This window comes from Lytechinus pictus, chromosome 19 (assembly GCF_037042905.1).
Source record: "Lytechinus pictus isolate F3 Inbred chromosome 19, Lp3.0, whole genome shotgun sequence".
Taxonomy (NCBI): domain Eukaryota; kingdom Metazoa; phylum Echinodermata; class Echinoidea; order Temnopleuroida; family Toxopneustidae; genus Lytechinus; species Lytechinus pictus.
The window spans coordinates 9,873,716-9,889,228 of record NC_087263.1 but is presented as its reverse complement, the minus strand read 5'-3'; the positions used below and the strand labels follow the sequence as shown (position 1 = coordinate 9,889,228).

General features: G+C 35.2%; 1 long non-coding RNA gene across 1 annotated transcript; it reads right to left on the bottom strand.

The window, feature by feature from the left end:
- Positions 1-255: 255 nt before the first annotated feature.
- On the bottom strand, positions 256-8,930 carry LOC135157584 (uncharacterized). The gene is made up of 2 exons (XR_010296578.1): positions 8,806-8,930; positions 256-333 (listed from the first exon to the last, which is right to left on the bottom strand). It is a non-coding gene; the product is annotated as an uncharacterized LOC135157584 (long non-coding RNA).
- Positions 8,931-15,513: the final 6,583 nt, after the last annotated feature.

The following is a 15,513-nucleotide window of genomic DNA, read 5'->3' as shown; positions in this document are numbered from 1 at the left end:
AACCTCTTAACAAGTCTACTAATGTACGAAATGTTGAATGGGGCGTTGTACAACATCAACTAAACGACAACAATAAAACGTGTATCATTATGATATGAACTCCTAAAAAAGAAAGGACGGATGAGTCAGTTTTATTCAAACATGAAGAAAAAATGAAATAAGCATAATACAAAAATCATTGTTTTTCGTGATGTCAACTCGCTATGGCGAATGTAACTTCCTCGATCTTAAAGGAATAAATTATAGTGTACTTACCTCATTAACTATTTCCACGATATCTGATCCATCTGATTCTTTTGCTCTCACTATATTTTCTATGTGGACAGATCCCTGCTGGGAATGAAGTGATAAAGTAATGAATAACACAATTATCAGAATTATTATTATATATATATATATATACATGTATATATATATAGGAACCGTGGAAATGTTTGGAATGTGGAGGAGGGGGCTAAGTAGGAAATGTGGGGTTGACCAGGCAAACAAGGAAAATCAGATGGCCATTTTAACATATTTTTGTACACGTTTATTTTTAAGACGTCGAGTGGAGTCTTAAGCCCCCACTTTGTATCATAGGGCATATGTTTCACAATTGGCTATCCAAGGTTTAACCACTAATTTATACCACTTATAAGCCGTTACAAGCCTTCGTTTTGAATACGAGCCAATATCTTTATCTAAATTTTGATTTATTTCTTGGCCGTTAAAACAAAAGATTTTCATTTGTTTTATTATTGGTATGAAATATCCAGCTGAAATATAATTTTAAGAAGATCTTGGAAAATTCATAGATAATGAACAATAATCATATCAAACAAAACTGACTGACTATCATACCCCTTTACACATGTATATCGGCGTCATTTTGATGGCTTACTTTAAACATGTTAAACTATACCAAAAGCTTCGGTCTCTGTTATATTTGTTGTTCCGCTGAACTCCGTTGGCTCCAGTCACCAATTACGAGGAGAAAAAAAAAGATGTTTAAAAACTCCTCGAAGCATACGGCTTCCAGCTGTCCAACTTTAAACGGGCTTACTTGGCCGTGGATAAAAGAATATCACTATGTGCTGTTTTATTACTCGTTTGATACTACAGAGTTAGTCACAAAACAAATAACCCATCAGTTTGAAGTTGCCTCGTCTGAAGTATGAATACGAGACATTTTCCCGAAGGTCCTTAAAATCAAAGTTGCCCTGAGTTGCCTGGGTGAAGAATGAAAGACAGGACGATATCTGTTCACCCACCCACACCCTCACATACACACCTACAAACGCAATACACAACACCTATCCCACACACACACCACCACCACTCACACTTGTGAAGGGCTTATCATACGTAACTGCTTCCAAATCAGGCAAGCCATTTTGAAGGTATGTATAATAGAGTAGTTGTCCATTTTTGATCAACGGAAGACATAACAAATAAGATGTGGGGGGATGAGGAAATGTAAACACTACACTGCCAAAACTCCGGTGTTGATTTAACATCAGCCCGGAATATGTCCACACCAAAGAAGTATTGAAACAACACCAGTTTGGAATCAAACCAATGCTGTTTTAATACCATTTGGTGTTGTTAGACCAAAACCAAACTGGTGTTGTTTCACACTTTTCTGGTGTGGATATGTATAGATTCCGGGCTGGTGTTAAATCAACACCGGAGTTTTTGCAGTGTACTTTATGAAGTGTTTATGTAGGGATTACAAAGTGTGGGTGTTGGTGGAAGGATATGCTGGTGTGAGGATGTGTGCAAGAGAGGTTTGTGTGAAGGGTATGCGCGTGTGGGTAAGAGTGATGTGTGTGATGGATGCGATGTTTATGTGTGAGGGGCGTGTGTATGTGCAGGTGATATGATGGTGGTGTCTTTCTGCGTGCACACAATTACTTTTTCACACTTGTGTTCATTCTTCACCCAACAACTTGTCTTGTACGTGCAGAGATGCATATGAAAAAAAGTATCAAAATATCCAAGAAGGATAATTCTACTAGGGTACCGTAACACAAAGGTTAGCGATTAATTGTACGCTCGATTTTCATGATTGATTGTGCATTATTGTCAATGGAATCAATCGTAGAAAATGTTTAACGATCATTGCTAGGTTTTGTGTTACAGGCAGTGGCGTACCTAGGATTTTCCACAGGGGGGGGGGCAAAACTGTCCGCCAAAAAATTTGACAAGCACAAAAAAAAAAAAAAAAAAAGGTCTTCGATCACAAATAAATGATTTCGTACCAGAAAAAAAAATGAAAAGCAAAAAAAAAAAAAAAAAAAAAAAAAAAGGGCTTCAAGTTCGTCAGGGGGGGCCTGCCCCCCCCCCCCACGTAGGTACGCTAGTGGTTACAGCCCCAGGACATCTCAATAAATCGATGATTACATCTTCATACTTCAAACAAGACAACTTCAAACTCATGATATTTTTTTTTACCTCCCTCTGCCTTTCATCACGGCATTGTCTAAGTTTTGCACCGGAGTTTTGCATAGAACTCCTCGATTTCTTTTATTATTGACAATTCTTGTGTGTCATCAAAACATCGGCACTGACATGTCATGCGTTATTTCTATGATTGCACATGACATGAATCAGCGACGAGGAACCTTTAGTTCCTGATTCATTTTCCATTTTTTTTTCATCGATTGGTTCGAAATGTTGATTGGTAAATTTCAGCAGTGCATAATATGCGAACCTATTCAGCTACACACATACACAAACACACACACACACAATCTCACGCATAGAAGGAAAGGGAAAACATGAATAGAGACTAGCAGATTGTGTCCTTAATGGGCGAATCCATGCTGTGTTGATCGGGACATTTTGGCATTTTACATCTTTTGACATGAAAATGGAAGAATATTTTCTTGATTGACGGTGATCCTCAGGTGGTAACAGAAGGGGAACAAGATCCAAGACTGGACTCGATTGTATAAAACCTTAGATGATTTGTCCTGACCCCCCCCCCCCCCCCCCTCCCCAACAACATTGAATAAATTAGTATATAAAAAGCAGCCAAAATTATGGAATATAAATTTATATAATTGTTAACACTTTTGAGTCATTAGAAATAGGATATTTTTTAAGTTTTTGTTAGAGTAACTTCAAACATTTTATATAAGTTATATCGGATGATAGAGAGATCCATACTGACGGAGTATATGCATTTCACATTGTTTTGTGATAGCATATAAATGATACTTCATTTTATTTATGGTATTATGACTTTCTACTAAACAACTTAATTATAGCATTAGTTATGAGGTTATATTCTTAACATTTGTTAAAAAAGAAATATTATATTACAGTAATCATTAAAATTATAAATGTTCAATATAAATTAATCCTCTAAAAAAAGGTTTTGTATGTGCAAGATTATGTACATGAGGATAATATTCTTACTATTCTCTTCCGCACTAAATAGAGTGCTTCAAATTTATAAGAAGGTATATTAGCCTATACAGTGTTACAGTAAGATTTTACAAATGGCAAGACAAAGGTATTGCACAATGTTATAAGTAGATACTTTGGCATGATGTAGCGAATCTTGCTGATGACACCAATGTTATGTGATAACTTATCTCTGACAAAAGAGATGTGAGTATTCCGAAATAAATACCAAGATATTATGTACAATTTACACGTTTAATTTGAGTATTATTGATTTTAATTATCATGTTTTGCAAAAAGTTATTTTTGTCCTCTGTTTTAAAGGATAAAATAATATATGATTAGATTTTTTTCTATATTTAATGTAAGTTTATTGGCATTAAACCATTTGGAAACATTTGACAATTCTTTATTCAAACTAGTTGACAATGATAATGTATTGTCAGTTGAATACAAGATATTGGTGTCATCAGCAAACAATATGAATTTCATTTTTTTTTTTTAAGATTATTAACAAAGGAAAATCAATAGACAGAGGATTAATCCTTGAGGAACTCAGAATGAAATATTGAGAGAATCTGAAATGACATCATTATTATGAAATAACTTGAGTTCAGTCTTGTAAATAACGCTTAAACCAAGAATAAGGGATACCTCTAATACCATTAAGAATCATGATAATGTACTTTATGTAATAAAATTGAATGATGCATCAAATCAAATGCTTTTATGAGATCAAGGAAGATACCAACAGTATGTAAGTTATTTTTTTAAGAATTAACAATATAATCATGAAGGGCCAATAAGTGCAATTTCAGTGGATTTTTTTTCTTCTAAAAGCCATACTCATATGAATTTAATATCTGGTTTGTTAATAAACATTTATGAACTCTATTATAGACTAGTCTTTCTAATATTTTAGAGAAAATAAGAACAGTTATTGGTCTATAGTTTGATATGTCGGAAACATCATTTTTTGTATACTGGTGTAGCTTTGGCTATTTTCTGTAACTGGGGAACTATTCGAATGTGAGTGATAAATCGAAAATAAAACATGAAGGCTTGATAACCCCATAATTTCACAACAGAAGGACTAAGTTCATCAATTCCATTACTACTACATTCTAAAAATACCGGGAAAAACTTTATCGGGTATTTGGTGGAAAGGGAACATGCATGTTTCTTCTCATTCTGTCATCTTCCTATCATTTCTTTTTAACATGATATTTCAATTGAATACTTTATACTCACTTCCTGGTTATACCTTCGTAGAAAATAATAGAGGTAATAGAAGAGGAGGAGGGGTAGGTCTCTATATCAATGAAAAGTTAGACTATTTCATACATAGTGATCTTAATTGTATGAATGATTTTGCTGAATCTATCGTTATTTAAATTCAAATCCAAAAATCTAAAAACATTATTATCGCGGTATTTTATAGACCTCCCAACTCCAATACACATAATTTTTTTGACTACTTACAGGATTTTCTACAAAATCAAGTTTTTATCAATAAAGATTGTTATATAGCAGGAGATTTCAATATAGACATATCTAATTCTAACCATAATGCCTCACAAGAATTTCTGGACATAATGATATCCTCATCTTTTTTACCATTGATTACAAAACCAACCCGGGTTACTAACCAATCTGCAACCCTTATTGATAATATTTTCTGTAATGTTACTCCTTTACCCGAGTCGGGCATTATTTTATCTGATATCTCAGACCATTTTCCGATATTTTCAAGAGTCCCGTTTAGGTTAACAAAAAATTATTCCCCGCAGCAAAAGTTCCGAAAAGTAACGCCAAATAATATAGCGAGGTTGAAAGAAGGTCTAGAAGACGCCGACTGGCCTGAGGTGTTTAGTTCGCAAGATACCAATACTGCATATGATATATTCATTAAAATTTTGACCACACACTTAGATAGACACGTACCATTAGTCAATAAATGTTATAATTATAAAAAGAGTCCAAGACTTCCTTGGATATCGAAATCAATATTACGGTCAATAAATCGTAAAAACAATTTATACTATGCCGACAAAATAAATCGTTCAGAGAAGTCGCATCGCAACTACACTATGTATAAAAATAACCTCACAAAATTTTTGCGCAGCGAAAAACGAAAATACTTCACAAACCAATTAATTCGTTTCAAGCATGATATAAGAAAAACATGGAAAACTATAAACAGTGCCTTAAATAAGTATAGCATAAAATCGAACATAAAAATAATAAAACACAATGATATCGAAATTCATGATTCTTTTCGGATAGCTGACATATTCAATCAATATTTTTCACAGATCGGAAAAAATCTTGCCGACAATATACCATTAACACAAAAGAAATTTACTGATTTTACTCACCGACCAAATCCTAATTCTCTTTTTCTATTACCAGTACATAGGAATTAAATAATAGATACAGTGAACAACTTAAAAAACAAAAAGAGTTGTGGTCATGCTGGTATTGATAATATTTTATTAAAGAATGTCATAGAATATATTGTTGATCCATTAGTACACATATTTAATCTTTCCTTAATTAATGGCGTCGTGCCTGACAATATGAAAATATCTAAGGTAATACCAGTGTATAAAAAAGGAGATAATAATAATGTATGTAACTATAGACCCATATCTTTATTGCCTACTCTATCAAAGGTTATCAGTTATAGAAAGAGTGATATATACAATACTAGTAGACTTTTTGAATAAATATAATATAATTTCTGACTTTCAATTTGGATTCCGCCAAAATCATAGTACATCTCATGCTACTCTTTCATTTGTTGAAAAAATCACAAAAGCTATTGATAACTTTCAACGTACAGTAGGTGTTTTTCTGGACCTCTCCAAGGCCTTTGACACTATAAATCATGAAATACTACTAAACAAACTTGAAAATTACGGAATCCGTGGAAAGGCCTTGGAGTGGTTCAGGAATTACCTAATAAATCGTAAACAGTTTGTTAACATAAGTGAACGAAATTCTTCTCTACTAAAGGTCAATTGGGGTGTTCCTCAAGGTAGCATACTGAGCCCACTTTTATTTTCGATCTATATAAATGACATCCACAATTCTTCGACAATATTATCTTATATTCTTTTCGCAGATGATTCAAATGTACTTTATTCTCATCCTAATCCCGATATTTTAGTCAATATATTGAACATTGAACTGGAGAAGCTAGTACAATGGATAAGATCTAATAAATTGTCAATCAATGTACAAAAAACGAAATGTATGCTTTTCAGCAATTATTTAGATAAAGTACCATACGATGTTAAATTGGATAACGCTGACATTGAAGTGGTCGCTTCAACAAAATTTTTAGGCCTGATAGTAGACAACAATTTGTCTTGGAAAACACACATTGATTCTATATGCCGTACAATTTCACGTAATATCGGTGTTATAAATAAGGTCAAGTTTTTTTCTTCCAACTTCCTCCCTAAAAATGCTTTATTCAACATTAATTTTACCTTATCTAAACTACGTGATAATTGCCTGGGGAAATACACATACATCATATCTAGAAAGAATATTACTTTTACAGAAAAAAGGCATTGCGCGTTATTTTTAATATGTCCTGGAGATCCCATACAGACCAATTGTTTATTGACAATAAAATCTTGAAAGTAAAAACATTATATCAATATAACTTGGGTCAATTTATGTATCAATTAAATAATGATATGCTACCAACAATCTTCAATTCTTCATTTAACAAAAACAAAACTATCCATAAATACCCTACACGTGAATCCGACGAATTTCATTTTCCTTTATCCCGGACAATTCTTGCCAAATCTATCTTTACTTTCGAAGGCCCTCGACTTTGGTGCACTCTTAATAATACTATCAAAGATTCCCCAAGTCTAAATTCTTTTAAATTTAAGTTCAAAAAGTTTCTCCAAGATACTCGTTAGTTTGTTTAACTCTTCATCACTCATCCATTATATTTTTCATATATACTTAGCACTACTAAGTGTGAAATATGATATTTTCGTTTTCCTGTTGATCCGTAATATTCGCTGTAAGTGCCGGGGCAAGAATCTGGAGACCATTGAACTCGTTTTTTCTCTCATTTTCTATTTCTTTCTTTTTTTCTTTTTTCTTTTTAAACTATTTATTTAAATAGATTTATGCTCAAATTTCTACATGTTGTATTTGTGTTTAGTTTACATTGTTCATACAAAATAATATGTAATAGGAGGCTGCATTCTACAAGCTTCGCTTTTTTAGCAGCTTCCTCCGTTTCCGACCTGTTATATTAATTATTACATATAATAAGTTTCTTTGTTTGATTGATTATGTCAAGATGTATGTAACAAAACTTATGGTAAATGATTGTTGGAAATGGAAAAATAAATGAAATGAAATGTTTGCTTGATATTTGTTTACCCCATATTGGGCAAAACTCATGTTTGAAGGGTAAAATTCAACGCAACATTGCGTAGAATTTACAAGATATATATCTTTTTAGCTTTAAGTTTCAATTTCAATTTCAATCAAAGATCACATATTATAAAGACGCAAATACAAATCCTACAAATAATTATTTTCATAAAAGTAAGCGAATGAGCAAAAACAGAGTAAACAAAGGAGAGACAAGAAGAATGCGCTTTATTAGAAGCCAAGCTCCAAAAATTAAACCAAATCATGTACATTAAAATAAAATTATCACAAAAATAGACAAAAAATAAAACTTGGGTACATGCATATGTGCAATAATGAACACCTATTCACAAGTTTACAAACATCCTGAATTACGTCTCACACGCATATAAATACAAACACCAGCTCACACACACACACACCACATACATGTTATTGAATAAGAATAAATGCACACGTGTATCGTTTCGAAATAAATAAAATTTTATTTTCCTTTTGAAACTATGTTATGGTGGATTTAGTTTTATCTTTAACGGTGTAAAATTCAAAATTTTGGAACCCCACAAAAATACATTGTTTTAAGAAATTGATATTCTTGCTTAAAGGGAATGTAAGAATTATCTTAATACCCGGTTTGATGTCCATACAGATTATTTATTCAATTGAAAATATTGTAACAGAGAACCTAGTAGGATTTTTTTTATATAACATAAGTTGCAACTTGATAAGTATATAAATCAGGCATTTTCAGAGTTTTCATTCTACGAAAGAGAGGCATAGTAATATTGGCTATGTGTAACTTTTCTTATTATTTTCTTCTTCAAATAAATACATTTTATTCGAAGTGTCGCTAGCTATCATTTCTACTGACGACTATTTTTCATTGGCTATCCTCGTGAACATTGAATTAAAAAAAAAGTTTATGCATCCTTTCATGGAGCTGTTGTTTTCAGAGTCTGTGAGTAAAAAAAATAATAAGATTAAAATTATGATCATACTTACTTTTAACACTACTCAAAATGGTCAGTGGAAATGATTTGTCCTATGTTTATCCAGCGTTGGAGTACTATGACGTTTATCCTCTTGATTTGTTAAACCATGGACCTACTCTACGGTAAAACGGTGCAATTTATAATGAACCCGACGCAAGGTAGTTTTATTTTCTGATACAACTTTGTGGTTCTATTAATGACGAAAGAAGCAGCAAAGTGTGTTCAAAAGATTTACTGGAGCATGAGAACATCAGAATCTGGGGGATTTTTGTTTTGTAGCACTTCGGGCCAATCGCGGGAGAAAAGAAAGAACTTGTGGCATGTTTATGACCAGATAACAATGTACATTCGGGTTGCTTGGAATAGCTTGAACAAAGGAAGATTAATTCATATAAAAAATCATTGTAAATCTGATAATTATCGATGAACAGAACCATAAATGACACTTTTTCATCCTCAAGGAATTCAAAATGACGTCGGAATGTATACGTAAATTGGCTAGTCAGAACTTTATAACCGATTGAACGTGTTCATGCACAAATTAAGGCGGAAGGGGGAGGAGAGAAGGCGAGTATCTAAAAAAAGAGGGGAAGAAGGAAAGTGATATAAAGAAAAGAAAAACGAGGGAGAATGTAATTGAATAGCCTGTCTGGCGGCACTTACTCGCTTTGCTTGTGGCGAACATCACAGATGTTTGTTTAAATAATAGGGCCTACTTATATTAAATATGGAAGAAACCAATCAAATTCGTGGAGACACTTTCAAGATATCTGTGACTTAAAAATTAACAGTTCCGGTCACTTTCTATTTCACTGTTTTGAAGTCCGAAATAAGTGCTTTGGGGGACGCAATTTTTTTTCTGAGCTTTATTTTTATAACTTTTACAGACTCAGGTGACAAATGGAACCTAGCAGCTCAGACATTTTACAAGTCGAATCACTATTAATTTGTTTCTTTTAGGTAAATGAACAAATTGGAAACTAGCCATATAAAAATTAGATTAATATGCACCTTTATGTTTCAATCCAATATTATGGGTTATCACTTTTCCACTATTAAGATCGTGATTAAGACATGATTATAATCATTTTCAATTTCACCCCAAGAACTTTATGTATATAAAGCTGCTTTCACTGCATAATGATGTAGAACCAAAACATCATATAAATAAAGCAAAAAGACCGATTTCCTTGTACCTAGTTCGCTCTCTTCGAATTTAAACATGATAAAGGGGTACTCCAAGTTGAGAATAATATGATTTGAATATCAGACAAACAAAAAACTGAAAATTTGATCAAATTGGATAACGAATAACAACGTTACAACATTTTAAAGATTTGCATTATTTCGGTTAAACAGTTCTACGCATGTCTTCACGAATATTCAACACATTAATTGATGATGTCACATCCCCACTTGTTATTCTGTTTTTTATATGAAATTATGTTGATTCAAATTTTTACTTCCAAAAATGAAATGAATTGACAAATGATTTAAAGCATTAGATACACGTTGTTGCAACTTAATTTATTACAAGAGAGGCATATCATACACAAATGCGTGAACAAATACGTGATAATTATGATTTCATGTAATAGGTAAAAGAAAGGGAATATTCATGACAAAGTGCATAAAGCTGTTTTTCACAAAATATTGCTAAAGATTACGATTGAATAACTTTCTTATTTGATATCAGATTTTGAGGTAATTTTCAGTATTTTACTTTGTGAATCTATTTAGATATAATTATTTTCAGCCTGGAGTATCCCCTTAAAAGCTATGTAAGCTATATGCGTTAATAATATCACGATGTTCATATTATACATTGCATTTATGGGAAGGCAAGTTTCTGCCTACTCATATGTCGCACCGACAGAAGATTCCACTGCATGCTAAAACCAGTTGAAACCAGTTGATTTCAGGAGAGGGAAGGAACAGAATGAGGATCGCATATTAAAGGGAGTAACATTTGGTTTCACGAATCACAAAGTTCCCAAATTACAACTTGTATAGTACACACAAAAATTACCGTACATGTGGGTTGGTGCGAGTGTACACGTGTGTTTCTGTATTATGTGTGATTGCGTGTGGATGTGTGGTATGCTTCTGTATACAATCATGTGTGATAGTGTGTGTGTGTTTTGTGTGAGCGCATGAGTGTGAGAGTAGGACATTGTTCCTCAATGTACATGTATATCGGTATAAATGCATGTTACGAGGAAGGGTGTGTTGGTGTGTGTTTGTGCATGTTACCTTGGAGTGTTAATGTTTTACAAACGTCATGACCAATAATATACCGTCAATTGAATTGTCCTGTGGTACTGAGTTCAGGAAAGAGTGTATGACGAAAATGGAGGTTGAATGAATCTCATATTGCAATTTTGTTATGATATAATAGGGCGAATGCTAATCTGCCCTCATCTTTATGCCTAACCTTATGATATTTTCACTCACCTGCTCAAATATAACTTTGAACATGATTTGGAAAACGAAAAGACACTCCACAATTTTCGAATCCAATTAGCCAAGATTGATTGTCTATGATGTGATCTAACAACTTTAAGCATCAGTTGATTTACTTACTCTGGACCGGCTTTCTTATCCTAGGGGAAAAAATAACTACGAGTGCAGTCATGTGACTCGTAACTATAGTTGCTTTTAATCACAGCATTGACCTTATTTTGAAAAGGATCCCTGGATTCCTTTTACCAATATTGACACGTGATTCATCAAAGCATCAGGATTTTTTTCCATACGATACATGCAATCATAAAAACATTACTAAAGAAAATTATCCACCTTTATTTCCTGGCCGTCTAATTTTTGCAGATCTTTCCATCGATTTGTTCGAAATGATGACTATTAAATTACAGCAGAGCATGATATGCGTAATTCCGCTATATACACCCTATATAGGCACCCTCACCCCCAAACTCACCCGCACAAACACCCTCACACCCCCCTACACACACACACACAAACGGTTAGATCCACTTTATGCCCAAAAGATGTTTCGTCAAAAGAAATGATAAGAAGAAAAAGCTGAAGACTGGTGATTTTTTTTTTCTAAAAATGATTTTATTTTCCCTCGATGGGATTTTCCGTTTTATCAGATAATTACATTTAGAATGGCTAATATTGACAAAATGGCAATGATATTTTAATAAGCATAGAAAATGTCCAATACCCGTTAATAGAGGTGACATGACCCCACTCCCCACCCCCCCCCCCCCCCTCAAAAAAAATTATGATGACAATTATAATGATAATAATAATCTTCTTCTTTCTTTCATTTCAAAGGAGTATAGTTTTTTGGGGGACGCACTGTATATATATTTGCATATATAATCAAATGCATCTAATCTCATTCAAGATAATCCACGGTGCTCTACTTTCCACTTACTACCTGAGATCCATAAAGCTAACACACCTGGAAAACGGATTGTATCAACGTGTAATTGCCCCACTGAACTCGTCAGTCAGTACTTAGACAGTATCCTAGCCCCCTTGTCACTCAGCTTCCTACGTACGTCAAAGACTCCCTTGATGCTGTTCGCCTCATAAGGGATGTTACTCTAGCTGAAAGAAGTAAGCATCTCCTCTTCACGATGGATATTTTATCTCTTTAAACTAACATACCCATAGACGACGGTTTGAGGGCTATCCGCTACTTCTTTGAACGCAATGCCCACGAAGATGCCCCGAGTATGGAAACCCTTCTAAGGTTGGCTGAACTAGCACTCCGTTTGTCAGTTTTCGAATTCGATGGACGCTACTACAAGCAACATAAAGGTGTGGCTTTGGGAACGAAAATGGGCCCTTCTTATGCTTTTTTTTTTGTTGGGTTCGTGGAGGAACAGATGCTGCAATCATATCATGGGCCTAAACCAGTCTTGTTTAAGCGATACATACATGACCATCTTGGAATTAGCACCGGCCCTGAGGAGGATTTCATCGCATATGTTAACAACTACCACCCATCTCTTAAGTTCACGCATTGTATCTCTAGCACCAGTGTGGATTTCTTGGACATCTCCATCTCTATCAAAGATTTAGGTCTTTCTACTGATGTCTTCTACAAACCTACTTCTTCTCACTCCTACTTGAAATATGACTCCTCCCATCCAGCGGCTTGTAAGAAGGCGATCCCCTACTCCCAGGTGACCAGGCTACGTAGAATCTGCAGATTATGCTCGCTTTACACAACGGGCTGCCGAGATGGGTGATTTTTTCGTGAAGAGAGGCTACCCTCAGGAGCTCATTCAACACTCCATTCAAGGTATAGTTTGATCTCGCAGGACTAAGCTTTGACTGGGAAGAAAAACAACAACAAGAGTCGTCGAGTTCCACTAGTGATGACTTATCATCCCACGTCTGCACTAATTACAAGATCTATCAAAAACAATGCCAAGCTGTTCCTGTCATCTCCTTCTTGCAAGGAGAAATTTGGAGATAACCCTGTACTTCTGGCATATAGGAAAGACCGTTCTCTACGTGACCATTTCGTTCGTTCCAAATTGCCGCCTAGTCAACCCGCAGATGATCCTGGCACATCTCAATGCGGCAGGCCGAGATGCAATACCTATCCCTACGTCATCAGGGGAGATGTCATCAAAGCACCCAGTGCGTCAAGGCCTCCTTCAAGTGCACCACCAGAAACGTCGTATATGCTATACGATGCTCCCGCTGCAATAAGCTTTACATCGGGGAGACTAAACGACGTCTGGCTGACAAAGTAACAGAGCATTTTCGTTCGATCCGACTTAACACACCTGGCCTGCCAGTAGCAACGCATTTCAACCAACCTGGACATGTCATCAACGATCTACAGGTATGCGTTGCCATCTCTTGCGAACGTGAGACGGATCGCAAACTCAAAGAAGAGAAGCTGATCTACAGTCTCGGGACCCTCCCCCCCCCCCCCCCCCACGGAATGAATGTGTCTTTCCGCGCCTTCCCAATGCCTGAAACCAAGTGCACTTTTCTTTCTTACCGATGAATCAATAGACTCTTTTGCTGATTTAACTCTACGTCATAATAGTTGCCTTGACTTTACTCATTACGTCACAATATCTTTTAACAATGCACCTGTCGCGTTATGTTGTTGCGCATTGTATTTATTGCGCGTTGGTAACATCACCAATACCGTGTTTACACTTAATCGGCAATTGGTTCTGAACCAAATGCCGATGCAGAATCGGCATTTGGATTGCGTTTACACGTTGTTACAGCTCGCGGTTCAGAACCGCGAGCCGATGCAAAAACCTGAAATGATACGCATACCTACAATATACGTCATAATAAAGACAACGCTGGATCAGTGCGCTTACAATTACGTCACAATGGTAAAGTAATTGAAATGCGCACAAATTGCCGGTGCAGAATCGGCTTTCTGTTTACACGTAGTAAAAAAGCCGATTCTGCATCGGCTCGCGGTTCAGAACCTACTACTTTGGTGGTGCAAATTGCCGGTTCTGAACCGCGAGCCGATTCAAGTTGCTCGCGTTTACACGCTATGAAAAAGCCGATGCTGAATCGGCTCGCGGTTCAGAACCGCGAGCCGATTCAAATGCCGATTAAGTGTAAACACGGTACAAATGATGCAACATGTTTTGGCTAATAAAATCATCCCTGAAGAAGGTCTATGACCGAAAATTCGGAAGATTATGTCTATATATATATATATATATATATATATATATATATATATATATATATATATATAGGTCCTTGCTCTTCACAATTGTATATACATATATATACTGCCGTTTTACCTTTTGTAGTCTGTGAATCTCATACACGTATTTCTATGTCCTTTTCTAAATAATTTGTAAATATATCGAAATATGAATACGGAGTTATATTTTTGTACTTTATAATCCTTTATATGCCCGTCGAACCAAAGATCGTGGGTTCGACTCCGCCCCGGGCGGATGGCTGAAGCCAGTGCGTTGTGTGTAAACGTCTCTCCCATGTTTCATAGATGCAAGCTATGTTGCAATGGAATACACTCCGTCCCTCGGATAGGACGTTAAATGGAGGACCCGTGTAGAGGAGAGTCACCACCTTTGCACGTTAAGAACCCACTGCACTATTCGTATAAGAGTAGGCCTGGGGAATCCCTGGTGTAGTGGTCCACCTGCACTCTCCCTATTTAGGGTCATTCGCTCATTACCAAGAGGAGATCTTATTAGTTGGTCTCTAATTTCTAACTCCACATCGGCGAAACCCATTTGGTTTACCATTAATTTTGTCTAACCACCAGCAGATGGTCTAAGATATCTAACTGGTATAATACAGTGTACCCACTTGGTCGGTTAATGTTAAATACGCCAAACGACCTTGTCGTCTTACGCCGTTTGGTCCTATATATCATTTTATTCAATTTCCACTTCGTCCAATTGCCAGTTACACACATGCAAACATTCAACCTTTTTGCGAAAATATTGACCTTTTCAGTGTCAGATATGCATTGTTTTTTTCTTCAGACTTCAACATTGAAAGTTTAATTGTTTTCATACAATTATTTCTCGCTTGCCAATTGTTTCAAAGGCAAAAACAAAAAAACACAAAGCAAGAACAAAAAAGCTACAACTCCATGGACTGCAAACACATGAATACTATTAATTCATTATCCAAATCAACTCACGCCTTGTGCAAGAGCAAGTTATTTCAGTTATTTCAATATCAAAGTCATAAAATACATCCCTAGTTACAA